The sequence below is a fragment of the Myodes glareolus genome, chromosome 20 (assembly GCF_982192425.1).
Source record: "Myodes glareolus chromosome 20, mMyoGla1.1, whole genome shotgun sequence".
In the NCBI taxonomy this organism is placed as follows: domain Eukaryota; kingdom Metazoa; phylum Chordata; class Mammalia; order Rodentia; family Cricetidae; genus Myodes; species Myodes glareolus.
In genome coordinates, this window is record NC_142045.1 from 32386365 (window position 1) to 32408061 (window position 21697).

A 21697-nucleotide genomic window follows, 5' to 3' on the forward strand; every position below is an offset into this window, starting at 1 on the left:
AGCATACTTGGGATAAAGCTTAGCTGTGATTATTGTTCTCTTTAGACATTGTTGGATTAGATTTTCTAAAGTTTGATTGCAATGATTTTGCACCTGTATTCATGAGTGATGTTGGTCTGTAACTCCCTTTTCTTGGGCTATCCCCTCTGATTTAGTATCTGGGCAATGCTAGTCTTACTGACTGAGTTGGTACATCTTCATTGCCGTGCTCCAGAAGGGCTGGCACAAAACTGGTATCTGGTTTGCTTTTTTTAAAAAAGAAAAGAAGAAGAAGAAGAAGAAGAAGAAGAAGAAGAAGAAGAAGAAGAAGAAGAAGAAGAAGAAGAAGAAGAAGAAAAGAAGAAGAAGAAGAAGAAGAAGAAGAAGAAGAAGAAGAAGAAGAAGAAGAAGAAGAAGAAGGAAAAAGAAAAGAAAATTCCCATTGAAGTCATTTAAATCTAGGACCATTCTCCCAAGCTCAATCTTTAAATGGATATGCAGATGACTATGAAGGTTATCTACCTTTTTTGGTTCTGTTTCAATTCAGTTGCCAAGCTGATTGGCATCAGGCTGTTCATAACACTGGTGTCCTTCTAGCATCTCTACCGATACAACCTTCGCCCTTCTTGGGATGGGTCATTTGTACCTTGAATTTTTTCCCTACAGAGGTCTGTCTGTAAGTTTTTCAGTTTAGTTGACTGTCTCAAAGACACTCTTCGATTTTATTGCTTTTTCTATTGCTTTTGACTTTTGCTTTCTCGACTTTCTTTCTTACCTTTATCATTTTCTTTGCTTACTTTTACTTCAATTTGCAGTCATGTTTTAATCTTGTCTTCAATAAACTCCAAATTTGATCATTGCTTTTGTTTAAACAACAAATTATCTGTGGAAGAGATTTTAATGAAGAAGACTAAAAATCTTACACATTTGTCCTTGTAATCATCTGGTGCTCTTTATCCCTTGAGATTGAGTTAGTTTCCCATCTGACATCACTCCCCTCTGCATGGAGGGCTCCCATCATTCCCCTCTGCAAAAAAGGCTCCCCTTACTCCCCTCTGCATGGAAGGCTCCCCACACTCCCCTCTACATGAAGGGCTCCTTTATATTTTATTCTAATATAAGTATGTACATAATAATTTGTACATACTTAATTTCTGAAAAGATCATTAATTTGCCAATATTTTAAGGACATTTTCTGAGATAAAGTCAACTCGTACATCTAAAGTTTTCACTACCAAAGATTAAACAGACTGAAAATTGAAAGCATTTTGGGGAGAAATGTGCAGCTGAACTAAATATGCATTGGTTTCTTGTACAGTTACTCCCTAAACAGTATAGTAAGTTAACTATTTGTATAGTTACTCTAATTTAATCTACGCAGAAGTATCTCCAAGAATTACACTCAGATGCGTTACCATTTTATGCAGTGGACTTAAGTATTCCCCCTGCCTCCCAGCCTTTTGAGACAGGGTTTCTCTATGTAGTCCTGACTGTCCTGGAACTTACTCTGTAGACCAGGCTGGCCTCAAACTCTCAAGATCTACCTGTCTCTGCTTCTGCCTCCTGGATTATAGAGCGTTCTCTCTCTCTCTCTCTCTCTCTCTCTCTCTCTCTCTCTCTCTCTCTCTCCTTTCATCTCCTCTCTTCTTCCTCCTCTGAAAGACGCAAGAACAAATCACTCACCAATACCCAGAAAACACTGTCCAGATGACCTGGCAGACAGGTTTGTTTGGCTTTCTTCTATCATGACATCTCCACATATTGTGGATTTCAGCACTGTTCTTTGTAATCTGTAAATGTTTTTACATTGCTCTGGCTCAGTTGTGTTACTTACAAAATTATTTATCTTTATGGATCTTTCTTTCAATATTTGTTAGGACCAGAGCAGTGTTCAATCTACAGATTATTGTTCTATTGGCAACAATAGCCTTTTCAAGTATTCGTGAGTGCCGTGAGTATCTCAGGTTTCTCAGGTCCAGAGAGTGTGGACAGGTACTGTGTGTGTAGTGGTTGCTGTCCTCTTTCATCCCTTTACTGGTTCTTGTCCAGCCTCAGGGAGTTTTCTCATGAGCACATATGGATCAACACTGAGCTGGGCAATCCCTGGGAGAAGCTCTGAAGCCCTCTGGGATTCTTCCATGCAGCGGTCTTTTCTCTTGTCTGCTTGTCCACGTTCACCATGGAGATCCCCAAGTCCAGATATTCACCAGTCTTTTCCTGGGTTTTTCATACAAGTGAGACAGCTTGACTATCCTTTGAGGAGTGAGCTATGTAAACTGTAACCAGAGTGATTCATTTGTCTGCACACCTCCACAAGAAGCTCACACATTTTTAAGTGTGTGAGAGAGCCCCGGGTCCACTACATCCAAAAAGGGGTGGGGTTTCCACTAATTTTACTAAGGTGAACCAGTTTCTTAACATGCATGTCTTTATTTTTGTTTTTGTTTGTGTGTGTGTGTGTGTGTGTGTGTGTGTGTGTGCATTTGTTTCTTAGATGAGCACCTAAAGATTTCCCTTCACACACACTTTACTTTCCTGTACTTAAAATTAAGTCACATGTGTTATTCTGTTTATTCTTCCTCTTTGAAAGCTACCAACATGTTTTAGCATCTTGAAGAAGCCCTAATAAGAGAAAGCCTTACATGGAAACATTGCAGTTATCACTGGGAACCAACAAATGTTTCAGTCAGAAATATAAATCTAGGGATGGGTTTAGAAGTAGAACTGGGCTGGAATTACAGTCACCCACAGTTGCTTCTTTGGATGTGTCAAAGACTAGCAAGACCTCTCATGACCAGTGTAAGTTATTTAATAAACAGCACCACACACTAAAAGGTTCAGGTTTCAGGGTTCCAGCAAATCTCTCTCTTCAACGGCAACAGCTGTCAACACGGCACACATGAGCTAGAAGAGAAGCATGCTCTGACTGGCTTTGAAAGATGGCCGTACACATTTCCTCTTCAGAACAATAGCTGGCCCACAGAAGCGACACTCTTGATGCCTCGTAGGACTGACGCCAATCTCTTGTGGAAAAATAGAAAAGTAGGTTTGGAAACAAAACTACCAACTTGGTTCAAGTCCTGTTCATTGCAAGTGTCCTATTGAAAGAAATAGCCAGTTCAGTTCTTGTTAGTTTTCTGGGATTGCCACAACCATGTACCACAGACTGGCTGTCTTATAAGGTAACAATTACTCTCTTACATTCTGGAAGTTAGAAATCCAAGTCCAGGTGTTGTCAGGTTAGGGTTCCTCAAGGTCCCTCTTCCTCACTTGTATCTGACGCCTTCTACAACTTATTGTGTTCTCATGATGTCATCTTTCTGTAGTGTGTGTCTTGTGTCCTGATTCCTTCTTATTGGCTACCAATCCTTATAAAGATTAAAGCTCACCCAAACAATCCATTTCTCTTTCAGAGTCCTGTGTCTAGACACAGCTTCTGATAAGTATTTTGAAAATTCCAGTTATGGGTTTCTTTGATGATACAATGAGCCAAACCTGGACAAATTAATAAAACCAGGTTTAATAAACAGAGCAAAGCAACTCCCGGATGACTCTCAGGGGAGGTAGAAGAGAAATCACGTGCCGGATCTATGGACCGAGTCTTAAATACCCTGTCGGTGTGGTTCCAGGCATCTCGGGAAGGAGACACTGTTTTGTGGGCTTTCTGAAGATGGAGTCTGGAGAGAGAGAAGTGGGGCCACGGTGGAGGTTCCACCAAAACACTTACATTCTCAGACATCAGGGGTTATGGCTTCAAGTGGTATATTGGGGAGGACACAATTCATCCCATAATGGTTCTTGAACGTACAGGTCGTAAGATTACATGGCTCTGCTTGCCAGGGTGGTGCACATCTGCAATTTCAGTATTCAAGAGGTTGAAGCAAGATAATCAGCAGTTAGTTCAAGGCCAGTGTGGGCCGCACAATGACTGTCTCACAAACAAAACACAGCCTAATAAATCTATAGCTCAGTGAGCTTTCCTGACGAGGATTACATGCAGATTAATCATCCACCAAGCCCAGAGCTGGAGCTCGTGAGTAGAGCAGTCTTCTAGCATGCACGAGGCCCTAGATTCACCCTCACAGCACCAGAAAAAGGCTAAAAACACAATGCACCTCTGGCGCACTAGGGCTGTGTACTCTAATGGAGATGCCTAACGGTTTTCTGATTAGAGCTGAGGCCTGCTCCACATAGGGAACTGATGTCTGGTAAAAACCAGCCAGAAATCCGTGGCTGGAGAGGTTTTCAGCCCTAGGAGGGACCCATTATGGTTGTTTTGCTAAATGGCTGTGTTGTTAAACTGTCTATTAAATTCTGATGTCGGATAACTGCTGCTCTTGGTCTCGCTCAGAGAAGCTGTTTTTCACAGGGTGCAGCAGTCAGTACTGAGACTCGTAACTTGCCAGCATGCCATGATTAAGTGAATGTTGAGGGCTTAGCTCTAAACAAAACATCTGCATCAACCCCGACGTCTCAGGGAACATAAAGAAGAAGGGGACGGAAGACCATAGAAGCCAGAGAATGGGGAAGAGTGCTATGGAATTCTGTCGTCTCAACATGACATAGCTGTTGTCCTCTTGAACTTAAAGTGGCTGTGGTTACCTGTAAGAGACCTATACAAGATCAAGCCAGTCCTGATCAAGTCAGGCATCGTCCCAGCATGGACCGAGGAGGGGCTCCCATCGCAGAGGAACTACAGGCAATTGATGAATGTTTATGGACAAGAGACACATCTTCCTTCGAGGCTGTGGCCGCTGATAGGTAGTTACGCTCATGCAGACAAGACTAACCGGACTTAGTGGGTTATAGAAATGAAGAGACCACAAAAGTGGAAGGGTGCATATTAGGGAAGTCTGAGGGGCAGAGGAGAGATCGGGGGACAGATATGATCAAGACACATTATATATATATATATATATATATATATATATATATATATATGAAACTGTCAAAGAATATTTTTTTAATTTTTCAGTTAAAAATAAAGAATAAATTAAAATAAGAAAGTTAAAAACCCGGAGCACCCCTTTGCCTTCTTTTATATGAGAAACCACTGTCATCCAACACAGTGGATCAATGGTACTTGGTTCTGTTTTATGTTCTTTGCACCTGACTTTCCTCCCTCGATATGATGCCTGTGTGAGTCATCCATGTGGTTGCACGTCACAGAAGGCAGTTAATTCTCATTGTTCCGTGGTGTTCTGCTGCCCCAACACACTACAGTTTATCTGTGCATTTGGCTGTTGACTGATGTTTCTACTGGTCCCCATAAAGACCAGCACTATCACTGTGAATATTAGCTTAACTCTCTCTTGTTGAACCCCTAGGAGGAGAGCTGCTGACTCACAGGGAACTCGGGTATTCGGTGCTGCAGTCACTGCCCAACATGCTCTAAGCTGTTGTGTGAAGTTATAGGCCCTCCAAAAGCACACAAGACTTCCAGCTACTCCGGAAAGGCTACACTTATATGTCAGGCCAAAAACCTAGAAATAAGCTGTCAAACCATAGGAAATTAGTTAATAAATCATGTGTTCCCGTGCAATGGACTAGGAAATCGCCATTTAAAAATATTGTTCTCAAAGCATAGTTAAGGATCCGAAGAACTGACTACTCTGTACTAAGTGGAAGAAAAACAAGTTGCAAAACGTTGGTACAGCTTGTGCTCAGTGTCACTTAAAAATCAAATTCATGATTATACTCTATCTGCATTAGGACCAAGCACTGATCATAGATGAAGACTGAATTTCAGACGATTTTTTTCTTGATAATTTTTTATACTCATTCTTTGAAATAGTCTTAAATGACCACACATTGTATTTATAATTGATTTTTTTAAAAAAAAAAAAGTTGTAGGTAAAATCATCCTGCCTTACATACTTCTTATGCTGTCTATGAGAGTTGGTAAGAAAACGAAGGTTCCCATGGAAACCCTTTGAGGAAAAAAAACCAACCACCATTTGAATGTCAGTATCATGTTTGACTGCTTGCCACTGTTGATTGAACTGCAGGCAAGAGGGGAAGGAGAGGGGAAAGATAACATGCCACAGGGGTGGGGTGGGTGGTCACCTAAGGGACCTCTCACTGGAGGGCCTTACTCACAGATCAAGTTAGTGAGAATCACCAGACACCACTAGGTCCAACCTTTCACCCTTTCCAAGGCCCTCCCAGGAAATCCCTGCGGGCAACCACACAGGGAACACCCCCAGACGTTAGGCCAGTCTGGCACACGTTCACTCAGTATTCTGGAGTGAGGGCCAGAGTGAGGGGCTAGACCACGGCCGAGCCCTAACAGGAAAACTGGGTTATGATGTGCTAGATTATGAAAGACCTCTGCCCAGGGAGGTGTGTTACAATCTGAACTTGGCGCTTTCCACTGGGTGGAGTGGGAAAAGTAAAGTCTGAAACCCCTAGAAGCTGCCTCATTCCCTTACTGGAAATTTCCCTTGTCTCCATGCTGAGAGATAACAGTGACGGCAGACATTCAAAGCAAAGCACAGATAGACAGGCAGTCTTCCGAGCATTACGTCACTGGGGCCTTTGAACCCTCTTTGTTTCTCTTGGGTTTTGTTTTGATTTTCTTTACATTGATAGACATTTATTCTAATATTCCCCCCTTACATAACTTCAGCGACTTATAATTTATATACAAAAAACTGGATGAATTTAAGTGTATAAATTGATATATTTTGATACTTAAATTTAAAACATCACTATGAGAGGTGATGAGGTGAATATACCCATAATTCCTACAAACTAGAGACTCCTCTGTAATCGTTCCAATCATTCCCACCGTCTCTGTCATTAGCATGCTTTCTATTACTAATAATTTACATCGTCTAGAATTTTATATAACTACAATTATGCAGGGTTTGCCTCCTTTCACATACTATATTATTTTGAAATTCATCAGTGTTGCTGTGTATTCCTATCCTACTATGGATATCTGTTCTTCTGTAGATAACAGTTAAATTGAATTCTTTCCAGTTTGGAGTGACTGCACATACGGCAGAAGGCAAACATTCAGGTGCCAGTCTTTGTGAGGGTATATGCTCTCAGCTTTGCTTGCTGCATGGAAATTTAGAAGTGAAAATGACTGTATTATATGACATGCATAAGCTTAACCTTTTGTGCAGCTACCCAATTATTTACCAAAGTAGTTGTAGCTGTACCATTTGAAATTCCCATAAAGAACATCTGGGGATACCACTTTCTGTCATTATTTTCAACAGTTGGTACTGTAAGTCTATTTGATTCAACCACTCTTAGAGGTTCCTAATGACATCTCATTGCAGGTTAGTTCTGTAAGGGCCAATCATAAACTTCAACTTTCATTTCACATAATATTTCTATTTATAAAGAATGTGCTCAGGCTGTCACTCAGCGGTAAGTTCTTGCTTAACATGCAAAGGAGCAGGGTTCAATTCCTGGAACTGGAAAGTGAACATAAAAGATGGGATGTATAAGTTCCTAGGTCCTGGTGCAGATAGCTTAAATCCTTAAGCAAAAGGGATGCTAGTTCTTGGTCTCATATTTGATCTTAACCCTGGTTCATGGCACAGAATATCTGATCCTTTCACATTTCCTGGACAATAAGAGTTTTTTGTTTGTTTGTTTTTTGTTTTTTGTCCCCTTGCTGTGGGTTGGGGGAGGATGCTGTTGCATGGGAACTGGTCACCCAAAGACCACGGCACAATGAGAAACTGGAACTCTCAGCCCCAGCCTCCAGGATGTATGCAAAAAATTTCAATACAACACATAATTCGTGAAAAATATATATAATTTCTATTTATGAATTAAAAGCAGGCATGTGAATATATGGCATTTGTGAAAACTTTTCTTTTTTAAAATTGAATTAGCTTCAGGATATAACACTTAGTATCACACACAGATAAAGAAGACAGCTCTAGGGAAGAAGAGAAGCCTGAGAGCACAGTAGATACAGTCATGATTACACATGCATACCACCACATACATACACACCATACACACCATATCACACACACACACACATACACACCATACACACCATATCACACACACATACATACACACCATACACACCACATCACACACATACATACACACCACATCACGCACACACACATACACACCATACACACCACATCACACACACATACACACCATACACACCATATCACACACACATACATACACACCATACACACCACATCACACACATACATACACACCACATCACGCACACACACATACACACCATACACACCACATCACACACACATACACACCATACACACCATATCACACACACATACATACACACCATACACACCACATCACACACACATACATACACACCATTCACATCACATCACACACATACAGACACACCATACACACCACATCACACACAAATACATACATACCATACATACCACATCACACACACATACACACCATACACACCACATCACACACACACATACACACCACATCACATACACATACATACACACCATACACACCACATCACACACATATACATACACACCATACACACCACATCACGCACACACACATGCACACCATACACACCACATCACACACACATACATACACACCATTCACATCACATCACACACATACAGACACACCATACACACCACATCACACACATACACACCATACACACCACATCACACACACACACATACATATACACCATTCACATCACATCACACACATACAGACACACCATACACACCACATCACACACACATACATACACACCATGCACACCACATCACACACACATACACACCATACACACCACATCACACACACATACACACCACATCACACACACATACATACACACCATACACACATCACACACACATACATACACACCATACACACCACATCACACACACATACATGCACACCATACACACCACATCACACACACATAATACACACCATTCATACCACATCACACACACATAATACACACCATTCACATCACACACATACAGACACACCATACGCACCACATCACACACACATACACACCATACACACCACATCACACACACACACATACATACACACCATTCACATCACATCACACACATACAGACACACCATACACACCACATCACACACACATACATACACACCATGCACACCACATCACACACACATACACACCATACACACCACATCACACACACATACACACCACATCACACACACATACATACACACCATACACACATCACACACACATACATACACACCATACACACCACATCACACACACATACATGCACACCATACACACCACATCACACACACATAATACACACCATTCATACCACATCACACACACATAATACACACCATTCACATCACACACATACAGACACACCATACGCACCACATCACACACACATACACACCATACACACCACATCACACACACACACATACATACACACCATTCACATCACATCACACACATACATACACACCACATCACACACACATACATACACACCATGCACACCACATCACACACACATACACACCATACACACCATATCACACACACATACACACCACATCACACACACATACATACACACCATACACACATCACACACACATACATACACACCATACACACCACATCACACACACATACATGCACACCATACACACCACATCACACACACATAATACACACCATTCATACCACATCACACACACATAATACACACCATTCACATCACACACATACAGACACACCATACGCACCACATCACACACACATAATACACACCACATCACACACATGCACACCATACACACATCACACACACATACATACACACCATACACACCACATCACACACACATACATGCACACCATACACACCACATCACACACACATAATACACGCCATTCACATCACACACACATACATACACACCATACGCACCACATCACACACACATACATGCACACCATACACACCACATCACACACACATACATGCACACCATACACACCACATCACACACACACCACACACACATACATACCATATACACATCACACACACATACATACATGCCATATATACCACATCACACACATACATTCACACCACATCACACACACACACATACATACACACCATTCACATCACATCACACACATACATACACACCATTCACATCACATCACACACATACATGCACACCATTCACATCACATCACACACATACATACACACCACTCACATCACATCACACACACATACATACATACACACTATACATACCACATCACACACACATACATATACACCATTCACCCCACATCATATACACATACATACACACTATACACACCGCATCACACATATATACACACCATACACACCACATTACACACACATACATATACACCATACACACCACATCACTCACACATGCACACCATACACACCACGTCACACACACACATACATGCACACCATACACACCATATCACACACACATACATACCATACAGACCACATTACACACACATGCATGCATACCATACACACCACATCACACATACATACACACCATATCACACAACACACCACATCACACATACATACACACTAGACACCACATACACACACCATACACACATACACACCACACATACATACACCCCATACACACCACATACCACATATACACATAGACCACACACATACATAAACACCACACACACACATAATACACACATGCACACAAATACACCATATACACATATACACGCCACACTACACTAAGCAGAAACAAGAAAGCAGGCACCCTACCCAGCTACTAAGCACCTTCTGGAACATAGATGGGACAGCGTTTTTTTTTTTCCAACAGGTCACTCCAGGAATACGACATTCAATTGCTCTTGAAAAGACAAACATAAAAAGTCACTGATAGAAGTTGAGAGTCAAAATGTGATTAATTTTATACTTTTTTGTTCTCAATTTTTATTTTAATGTACTCTGAATAGTCTGAAGATGAAGAGTCAAATTTTAAAATCTTGCATAAATGTTTTAGATTACGACACTGATCTCATTAATCAACACTCTTCAGGGTTTATTTGTTTGTTTGCTTGGTTTTTTGCTGTTGTTCTGTTGGGTTTTTGTTTATTTGTTTGTTTTGTTTACCTGATTAGTAAACATCCTGGAGTAATTCCATAAATAACAGAAGGTCTAGATGTACCCCTAAAATAAAATTATTTTGTCATTCTTACACGTGAAAATCGGCACTGTCTACCAAGCAGGGTGCAGGGAACAAGCCTCAAAGGACTTTCTCTAAATGCGGTTAGCTGAGATGAGAAGCCCCACCTTAAATTCAGAGGGTGCCACTCCATGTGTTGGGGTCTCGGACTGCGCACACAATACAGCAAGTGGTGTCCTGGCGCCGTCTCTCTGCTTCCTGACCACAGACATGGGAACAGTGACGGTGAGCCTGCAGACTCCTGCTGCCATGCCTTCCCTATAACAAACTGAACTCTCCTCAGACCATCCGTCAAAATAAGCCCCTTCTCTACGTTGCTTTCTTGTCGGTTATTCTGTGCCGGTAACAAGAACAGTAACATACAGTGTTTCTCAGATTGAGAGTCCCCAGTTAATCCTACAGGGTGATCCCATCCTCGCTTTTTTTTAAAAAAAAAAAATATTTATTTATTTATTATGTATACAATATTCTGTCTGCATGGATGTCTGCAGGCCAGAAGAGGGCACCAGACCTCATTACAGATGGTTGTGAGCCACCATGTGGTTGCTGGGAATTGAACTCAGGACCTTTGGAAGAGCAGGCAATGCTCTTAACCACTGAGCCATCTCTCCAGCCCTCATCCTTGCTTTTGTTCTCCAGGATTCCAGCTCCCCAGAGCCACCCACTGCTTAGAAACATTACATGAAAAACTTCATAACAAAACAACCCATAACTTTTCCATTTGGTTTCATTCTCAGAAGTATGATCCGGTCTGGGATGTGGTTCACCCTTTGTCCACACTGTAAGCATCAGTCTCCTGTTAGGAGCCATCTTGGCACAGCATCTGACCTGGTTGACAACTATTTCACTGGGAAGGTGTTCTAGCATCTGTATTAAAGTCCACATTTATTGCACTAAACACTAGCCACAAAGTCCAACAATGACAGAATTGTATACCTGTGTGGTGCCAACTGTTCTATTTATTATTAGTACTAATCTTATTTACTAATCTTAATTATTACTAACCTTCTGTGCCTAACTTATAAATTAAACCTGAACAGGGTATATATATATGCACAGACAGACATGCAGTACCTTTGGGCTTAAGCATTCTCCCAGGTTTCAGGCATCCACTGGGGATCTTGGAACCTTGTCCACCTGGATAAAGGAGCCCCAGGTCTATTAGCTTGCAATGTACTTTAGATACAATTTGTAGACAAATGAATTTGAATTTCTGAATCTATTGGTTAAGTATAGAAGGCATTTGAATTCGTGTGTACTTATTCTCAACAATTCACTGTTTCCCTTTGTTTTAAATTTACTTTTAAATGTTAGACATGCTGTGGAAAACAATGACGACTTTAACTGAGGGGCCCTCTTAGCCCAACCGTAGCAGTCCTGCATGTTAGCTGCCGTTCACCTTCCTGCCCCAGCCCTGTGGTGCGAGATTGAGTTCCCATCAGAAGCACAATGCTGGCGAAAGAGAAAGTGACGAAAGCCCGCACTAATATCCCAGCGCTGCCAGACTCCAGGCACCCAGACACCAGCCATCCACATGGGTTCAGCGTGGCCTATCAGAAGTGATCCAGTCCCAGTCCTCGGGCTGGGGGCCTCGGCACCACGGTGTGATGTCTCTTAGGCAGCCAGGCCTGAGGCGTTGCTTTCTGCCAGCATCAGAAGCGGCCTTCTTTCTTCTGGGACCATGTCCAGTCCTGTAAAGGAAGCGTCACCTCAGGCAGTGCCTCTCTGAGAGGTTAGTAGTTCCAACACCTCAGGAGGGGCATCGTAAAATACCTCTGTTCCCTCAGATCCCAGAAAAGAATGAAAAATAGAAACGTTTCCGAGAAGTGTACTGAACAAAAAGACGTGTGTTACATAACCCTAGAATCGCAGTTTTTAATCATCGTAGGCTTTGAGCTCGCATGTGAACTTTGGCCTAATTTCCCAAGCTCCAGTTAACCAAACATCCTGGAGGTCATTGACCACAATCTTTCTTTCTTTCTTTTTTTTAACAAAATCATAGAGTGAGAGCCAGTTAGAACTGAACAAGACCTTTGAGGTCGACTCTACTGAGCCCACGGCATCACGAATACAGCAATGACAGCAATCAGCATTGACTGGCCACGTCTACGCGCCAAAAGCCACAACGCACATTTACATCATACTTCCCTTCTGCATGGGCTCCTCACATTCTTTTATTGTTCACATTTCGCAGATGAAGCTTCACGAGTTAAGTAATGCACCCACTGTCACGCCTGTGCCTTAATGCCGCCAGCCAGAGCCTTTTGCGCTCTAACCTGCTGCAGCTTAGTAGCTACTTGTCCAGCTACCAAGGCTATGGAAACGTAGCGACTGCAGAATCTGGGAGAGACGACACGGGAGCTCCTCATCCCTACCTCCCAAGGCACACACAATCGCAGCAAACCATTGCGGCCACTTGCACTATAAACCCAACACCACAATGACTGCTTAGCATTCAGGTTAAGCTGCAGAATCCTAGGACGTGGGATGCTCCGAGGCAATGCCGCTAACCCTTCGTTTACACACGAGAACACCGGAACTAGGGAGATGACATGTCTTGCCCAGGCTCCCACAGCAAGCTAGCAGGCAGAGAAATCAGTTATATATACTTTGGAATTAAAAATAGGATGCTGTTTTAGTTACTCCCGAATTTTTTTTTTCTAAATATATGATTTGTTCTACTAACCTGATATTAGAAGCTGGTAAAAAGCAGTATCCTGGCCAGAAAAAAAAAAATCCCTTTGCAGTAGTGATTATTAACCTTTAAGAGGCTTTTAACTTTTACTCTAGAATTTACGGAACACGTAGCTCAAGGGTATAATGTGGCTTAACTTGAAAAAGGTCAGTTCCCTCTGCAGGGCACTCCAGCAATTTTATAATAATGCTGTACATCTATATGGAACCCTTCTCACTAGGCGAGCAAGAGGCTAAAAATTTGCTGTCTCTCGGTTATTTGTTGAATCGACTGATAGGTCTGTCTATGGGTGGATGGCTGGGATTTCAGCCCAGGTGAGCCTGTGGGAAGCTCCATGAGGGAACGCAAATGTGAAACTCAACCTTTGGTGTCCTTAACACCAAAGCAGCTTAGAGTCCTTAACAGAGTCTCCCCAGTACCCCCTCACTCTCTCTCTCTCTCTCTCTCTCTCTCTCTCACACACACACACACACGCTCACACACACTCACACACACACGCTCACACACTCACACACACATACATGTTCACACACTCACACATGCTCACACACACACGCTCACACACACGTTCACACACTCACACACATACATGCTCACACACACACTCACACACACACATACATACTCACACACGCTCACACACACACGCTCACACACACACTCTCACACACAAAACAAACAACAGAAAGAGTTCTCTACATTCTTTGAGATCAACTAAAGATAAAAATAAAAGATAGTAAAACTAAGCCAGCAAAGGTGTGAAGAAGATAAGGGAAGAACAATGTGGCAGACAAGGCAACGGTGTTGTACCAACAATGGTCAGCACAGCACACACATTGAAGGAGGCATCCAAGCCAGCTAGGAGAATTCCTCTCCAGATGTTCTAAGAAAGCACTGAACTCGGGTCTCCTGGGAAGTAAGCAGGTAGGTTCTGCGTCTGCAGCCGTAAATCCTTATAGGCTATGACTTCCTCTTTGGAGCAGAAGAGAAACAAATAATACAAACAAAATGAGCATTTTTCACATGACCTATAGGAAAGGTGAGGCCAGTTTGGAGGAGCTGCATGTTGGAAATATGTTAGAGTACATGGACAAGAATCAGGCCACTGGACCAAGGCTGCACGAAGAGCAAAGTGTATATTCATGGTCACAGTTAGCTTCAGAGACCATCGAGGCTGACAAGGATGGAGAGTGTGGTATCCAGAAGCCAACACTTGTAGTAGCTAAGCCAGCCTTGTTACACAGCCCACCACCCCAGCACACCCTCATCCGGAACGATGCGGAGCCAGCAAACCTCCAAGGCAAATAGAACGCTAAAGAAAGGGAATGTTTAGGCTGCAAAAGATAAAATTCAGCAGAGGAATGGCAGCCAGAGAATTCAAATATTAAATGCCACATGAAAGAAAGGCAATCTGGGTGTATTGTGTACGTCTAGAACTGAGCCCAGAGGGTGGAATTCCCAGAGAGCGGTTCTCAATTTCCAGATAAGGAAAAGCATCAGGGCAGCGTGCCTCTGTGGACTCTGTAAAGTCGCTCACTCTTGTTCATTCCCCAAGCATTTACTGATCAGGGCCCAGTGTCAGGTTCCACGGGGCTGTCTGTTCTCAACTAGTCAGCATCCCTGTATCCTCACAGGGTCCTGATTTGAGTAACAAATTATATAGTTGCTCTACTCATTGAGCACCTGAAGGGTGCCAGGAATTGGACCAAACGCTGAAAGCAAAGCACAGTCCCTGCTGGGCACGGCAGCACGTGCTTGCAAGCCCAGCACCTAGGAGGCTGGGGCAAGGCGAGTATAGTGAGTTTGAGAGCCGTCCAGGCTGCATGGCAAGTTCAAGGCTAGGTTGACTACACAGCGAAACCCCGTCTCAAAAACTAAACAACAAAAATGCCCATATATATATTTTTTACTTTAACTTCTAGATAGAAAAGAAGAGCAAAGCCAATTTAGAATAGGATTTTCTAAGGGCTCTGCAAACAACAGCACTGGGGATAGAGACTTTAATATTAATATCAGGCATAGGAAGGAGCTAACAGGTCTTTTAATGTTGATTTTATTTTATTTTTTCATTTAAATAAAATACTTGTTGAGTAAGTGTTATCTGCCGAGCACTGTAAAGTTCCCACTGCCAAACAAAGTGAAACCTCTCTTTCTCCGTGAAAATAACTTGGCAAATGGATTAATCTTATAAAAGGTTTTGGAGGATTCAAAAGACAGCCTCCAAACAACATAGGCTTTTGCCATTGCTCTTGGCCGCCTGCCAGGACGCGAAGATAAGACACTGCTGCTGAAGACGCTACACGTTTCCATCACACAACTTGAAGAAACTCATCTGCCACGAGTGTTCACGACCATTTTATTCTGCACAGCATAGCACCGTGTACCAGGCAGCACTTCATACTGTCTGCCTAGGGCCCATCTCCAAATCGTGTGGGCTCTGACTACTCCTTCCTATGGCCCCTCTCTCGAGTCAGCTGAAGCTTGCTGGCTGCCATCGGCCCACACCCTTCCCCACTTAAAGCTCCCTTAATACCCAGAATCGGTTCAAAAGTGCCCAGTGTCTGCCTTTCTTGCTTGGGGCTTTCTCTGTCGGCCTCACAACAGACTGTGGAATTCTAAGCATGTGTCTGCAGCTCGGGGGGCCGGGGGCTGCTGGTATGGCAGGCCATAGGTTTTATTGGATTCTATATCCCAAGAGAGAAACTCTATCTGTGACATCTGTCAAAGAAAAAAAAATGCCAAGGAAGAAGACTCTGCTACTCCTGATGCGTTTTCCCCTGGCTGCTTTGCAGATTTCTGCCGTGTGGAAGAACCAGCCCACTGCAAAATGCAGGACTTAAGCAGTACTCGACTACTAAAAAATCACCCTGAGTCTCTGTCAACTCTTCTGAAAGTCCCACTCTTTGAGTTAAAAGAGCACCCCTGAAGGGTTCAAGGTGTAGGTCCTAATCCAAAAACTACTAATTTAAGAAATGTTTGTGTAGGGCCTACACCAAATACCACCTTCTCTTCATTTCAGAAAGGAAAGACAGGGCTCTCTAAGTGGCAAAGCAACTTCTATCAAAAGGACAGATTGAGTTGTGATCAGGGTTTATTCTTTATGTATTTTAAAAATTCAGTTGTGTTGGACTTCTACCCACCCACGCAGCTCCGTGTTGAATGATGAGTTTCGTTGCTACAGGACCATTGATTGAACTCTTTCAGGAGGCTTCTCACCAGACAGAGCTCAAACAGAGGCCTTCCTAGACATCTCTGTATACTGTTCCATAGCACCAGAGGACTTGGGATCCTACCACAATACTCAAGGTCCATGCCCACTACTTCCTCAGATACCCAGCCAGATTTGTCTCCCTGGATACCAGCTGTCTTGATACCAGGGAAGATTCCAGGGGATTCCATGCCTAAACTATTGTCTAAAATGTTCTTGGAGACAGCTTTTGGAGGTGACTTCAGAACACACTTCTTGGGGCTTCTCTACCATCTCTTCAGTTGAACAGTCTAGACAAGACCCTTGAACTTCAAAGCCTCCACTTTCTCCTCTCAGAGTTATGGATAATAGCAATGCCAGGGAGCTATTACAAGGACTAAATGAGATGTCCCCATCTTAGTTAGGGTTGCTATTGCTGTGAGGAGACACCATGACTACAAAAACTCTTTTAAAGGAAAATATTTAACTGGGGTGGCTCGCTGACAGCTCAGAGGTTTAGTTCATCATTGTCAAGGCAGGAAGCAAGAAGTGTGCAGGCAGACATGATGCTGGAGAAGGAGCTGAGGGTTCTTACGTTTTGATCCCGAAAGCAACAGGAAGTGATCTGTGACACTGGGTGTTGCATGAGCATCTATGAGACCTTAAACCACCTTGTTCCTCATGTCACACCACTCCGAGACAGCGACGAAGTCATGGGCTGAGGGCAATGGTGTGGCATGACAAGTGTACTATCTCCCAGAGTTGTTTGTACCAGGAGTCCTGCCCACATTATCCAGCAAACACCAATCATAATCACAGAAAAGCCACGACTAAACATCAAACCTTGGCCTAACTCTACTCTGCCCAAAGAGTAACTAACCACATTTTGACTCGGGGTTCTCAAAGAAACAGAACTGATAGAATGGGTGAGTGTGTGTGTGTGTGTGTGTGTGTGTGTGTGTGTGTGTGTGTGTGATGGGCATTTACCATGTTGGCTTACATAACATGGTCATGTGTTGTAGGGGATTGTTGTAGGGGGGAGGGCTGCTTGTTTGTCCCAGCCGTCCAGCTAGCTTACACCTGAAATAAGCACACAAAAACTGTATTAATTAAATCACTGCCTAGCCCATTAGCTCTAATTTCTTATTGGCTAACTCTTACATCTCAGTTTAACCCATCTTACCGGGAAAGATTCTAACCAGCGCCTGTCTCAGGCTGAGGATCCATGATTTCTCTGACTTCTTCCTCCCAGCATTCAGTTCTGTTTTCTCCGCCTGCCTAAGTTCCACCTTATCAACTAGGCCAAGGCAGTTTCTTTATTCATTAACCAATGAAAGCAACATACAAACAGAAGGACCTCCCATACCAGTCATGGTAGTCCAACAATGCTATCTCTCACACCAGAGATGCTGAGAATCTGGTAACTGCTCACCCCAGGAGGCTGGATCTCTCAGCAGCCCCACTCTGGCACCGAAAGCATGGAGAATTCTCAGAGAGCTGCTGGTCCTCAGCCTAAAGTAGTTCTGTTCTCAGCAGAGGAAGGGAGCAGCCGCAGGACAGGGGGGCTTGTCAGCAAGAGTGAAGACAAGCAGAATTGCAGTTTCTGACTGCTGTGGTCCTTTATCTTGTGGAACACCGAAGTTACCACTCACATTTAGGGTAAGTTGTTCCACTTCAGACGATCTGATCAAGAAAATCCCCCACAGAAAGGCCCAGAGACCTGCAATTTACTTGGTTCCAGGTCCAACCAAGTTCAGAACCAAGATTAGCCATCCCAGCCACCAGAATGGTTCCGGTATTCCATTCCATCCTGGAGAGCCCCAATCTGTATGCAGCCGATTACAGGATTCTGATTTAAAAGCAGTGTTGCTGGCATTGGAGGCTGCTTCCTTCTCTCCCACTGGGTCACCTTTAGCAATTACAGGACTTCTCAAAGCTATTCGAATACCCCTCCCCCCACACCTGGCACCACTGCTGCAAGGAGCGCTAGGCTGAGGGGCATTTGCTGCCCTGGCACACACCCCACGAGTGAACTCTGCCTGTGGTCCCTCTACTCAACCGCTTTCGGAAACCTCCAGAAGCCAGAGCAGTCTAACGACACCAGTTCACACCATCTCTCCCCACAGAACACACCACTGTTTCTTCTCCCACTTCCTAGCTGGACAGTTACAGGAGCTTCAGCTGTCACCATCAGTCAAATCACCAGAACTTCCTGTCTGGGCACACATTTTTTTCCTGAAGCAGCGTTTTCGCGGCAGATCAGCCCCCGGAGCATCAGTGCTCTTTGTCACCTAGCAATATGTGTCATCCTGGGGGCCTAGTTACCATCCAGGGTAGCTCAGTTACCACCCAGTCGGTCGTATCTGCTGCTCTCTCCCTCGGTCAGGTGTCTCACTGTAACCTGGACTTCACACCACACGAAATGGCTCCAAACAAGCAAGGAGACACTACACACTATGAAACATTCCGACATTCTTCATTGCTGGGCTTTGTCTTTTGATTATCAGTAGTTTTCCCTTCTCGGATCCAGTTTTCCAAAGGATTTCAGATCCTGAACAAGCAGCACATGTTCAGCAAATAGTTGATAGCCTGATCCACAACACTGGACATACAAGAATCTTCTAGAATGTGGTAGGGATGCTGACCGCAGAATTTAGGAGGCAGCAGGGAAGTAGGAACTGGAACAAAGCAAGCCCCTCATCCTGTAGATGAGGAATGAAGCTCCTGAGGCGCACAGTGATTCACCCTCATCGCCATCCACCTCATTGCCTGACTTTCTACCTACATGATATCATGGTTATGAAGATACCACCTCTTCTCTCCAAGGCCTGCAGGGGACAGGGTTCCCACTAAAATATGATGCTGTTTGCTCTTGACTCTGGGAGTTTATTATGATTAGTACGTTTTTTTTTTCATTTCAAAGATGGAAAGTCTTCTGAAAGCTGGTGAGTGAAAACTGAGAATTCCATCATTTGCCTAAGATGTTCGGTTAAGATGTCACAAACCTTGGGCTAGGGAGAAGGCTCAGTGGATAGAGTGTTTGTCACACACCCTGGGGACTGGAGTTGACATCCAGGACCCACACACAAAGCCAGGCCTGTGCCGGGCATGGTGGCGCACGCCTTTGATCGCAGCGCCAAGGAGGCAGAGGCAGGTGGATCTCTGTGAGTTCGAGGCCAGCCTGGTCTACAGAGTGAGTTCCAGGACAACCAAAGACATACAGAGAAACCCTGTCTTAAAAGAAAAAATAAAGAGCCAGGCATGCATGGCTGCCACTTGTAGTCCCAAGAGTCAAGAGGTATAGACAGGGATACCTAAAACTGCTAAAACTGACAATCTCTGGGATCAGTGAGAGAGCCTGCCTCAATAAATAAGCGAAAGATCAACAAAGACACCCACTGTCAACCTCCAGTCTACACACACAAAGACACACACACGCATATACGCATGCATACACACACAGAGATACACACACGCATACATACATGCATACACACACAGAGATACACACACGCATACATGCATGCATACACACACAGACACACACACGCATACATACATGCATACACATACAGAGATACACACACGCATGCCCACACACACACAACACACACACAGACACACACTCATGCACACACACACACACACACACACACGCATGCACTCACATGGAAGGGAAAAACAATTCCCAAACCTGGCGACATGCTATAATTATTACCGTGGTTTTCAAAATACAATTTTCCTACCAAATTAATTTCTGGGATTGATGAGATTTTTAAGATCTGCTTGTTTGAAGCTTGTATGTTTTCTCAGTGATCAAACCATTTCAAGGTTGGAGCTAACGTTCTGCTCCTGTTTACTCCTTAACTCATACGTGAATGGCAAGGAGTACCCGAAGACTCCTGGCTATTAATGCACACTGATGGCTAGTTCTGAAAGCATATCTAAAGTTATCCATCAAAATAGTAACCAGCAATCATGATGAAGTTGAACGTAAAAAATAATCATACTTGGCAGATTATCACAAGTCAGTCTGTTCTGGCCCCAAGTGTCTGGCCTTTGGGATCAACCTCCAAGCATGCCTTCTCCTGGCCTGTCTGTAGGCAATGGAGATCACAGCTTGGTTCAGACCTCAGACCGTGGCAGCAGGAATACCAGAAACCATGAGGTAAGTGGGATTTAAAGCCTGCATATGTATGCAGGCAAACACTTGTCAGCATATAGTTTACCTCTTTTTGGAGCTCTTATTCCTATGCCCATCTTCCTTCTAAGTAGTTCCAGGAGTTCTGGGGACGTCCAGAACTGCATATGCTCGGGATTAGAACCAATTTAGTCCGACTCGTCTGTCAAGCCACGGTTCATGTTCTTCAGTTGGTTTAGGTTACCAAGCAACGTCCTTGTCATTCAGCAGAATGACCTATTATCCAGGGGTGGCAACTGAACGTAGGATCCTGGCTGTGGGAACCCCACCTCTTGGCGTGCTTGCCAAGCTGGGTGTGGAACCCAGCTGTTCATTTGTCCTAGGTCAATCATTCAGCCTCTGAATGCAA

The 21697-nt window shown here is 43.6% G+C and overlaps 1 long non-coding RNA gene across 1 annotated transcript; it reads right to left on the reverse strand.

The window, feature by feature from the left end:
- Window positions 1-11097: 11097 nt before the first annotated feature.
- LOC146890065 (uncharacterized) lies at window positions 11098-18419 on the reverse strand. Its single transcript, XR_014999349.2, has 2 exons — window positions 18331-18419; window positions 11098-12956 (listed from the first exon to the last, which is right to left on the reverse strand). It is a non-coding gene; the product is annotated as an uncharacterized LOC146890065 (long non-coding RNA).
- Window positions 18420-21697: the final 3278 nt, after the last annotated feature.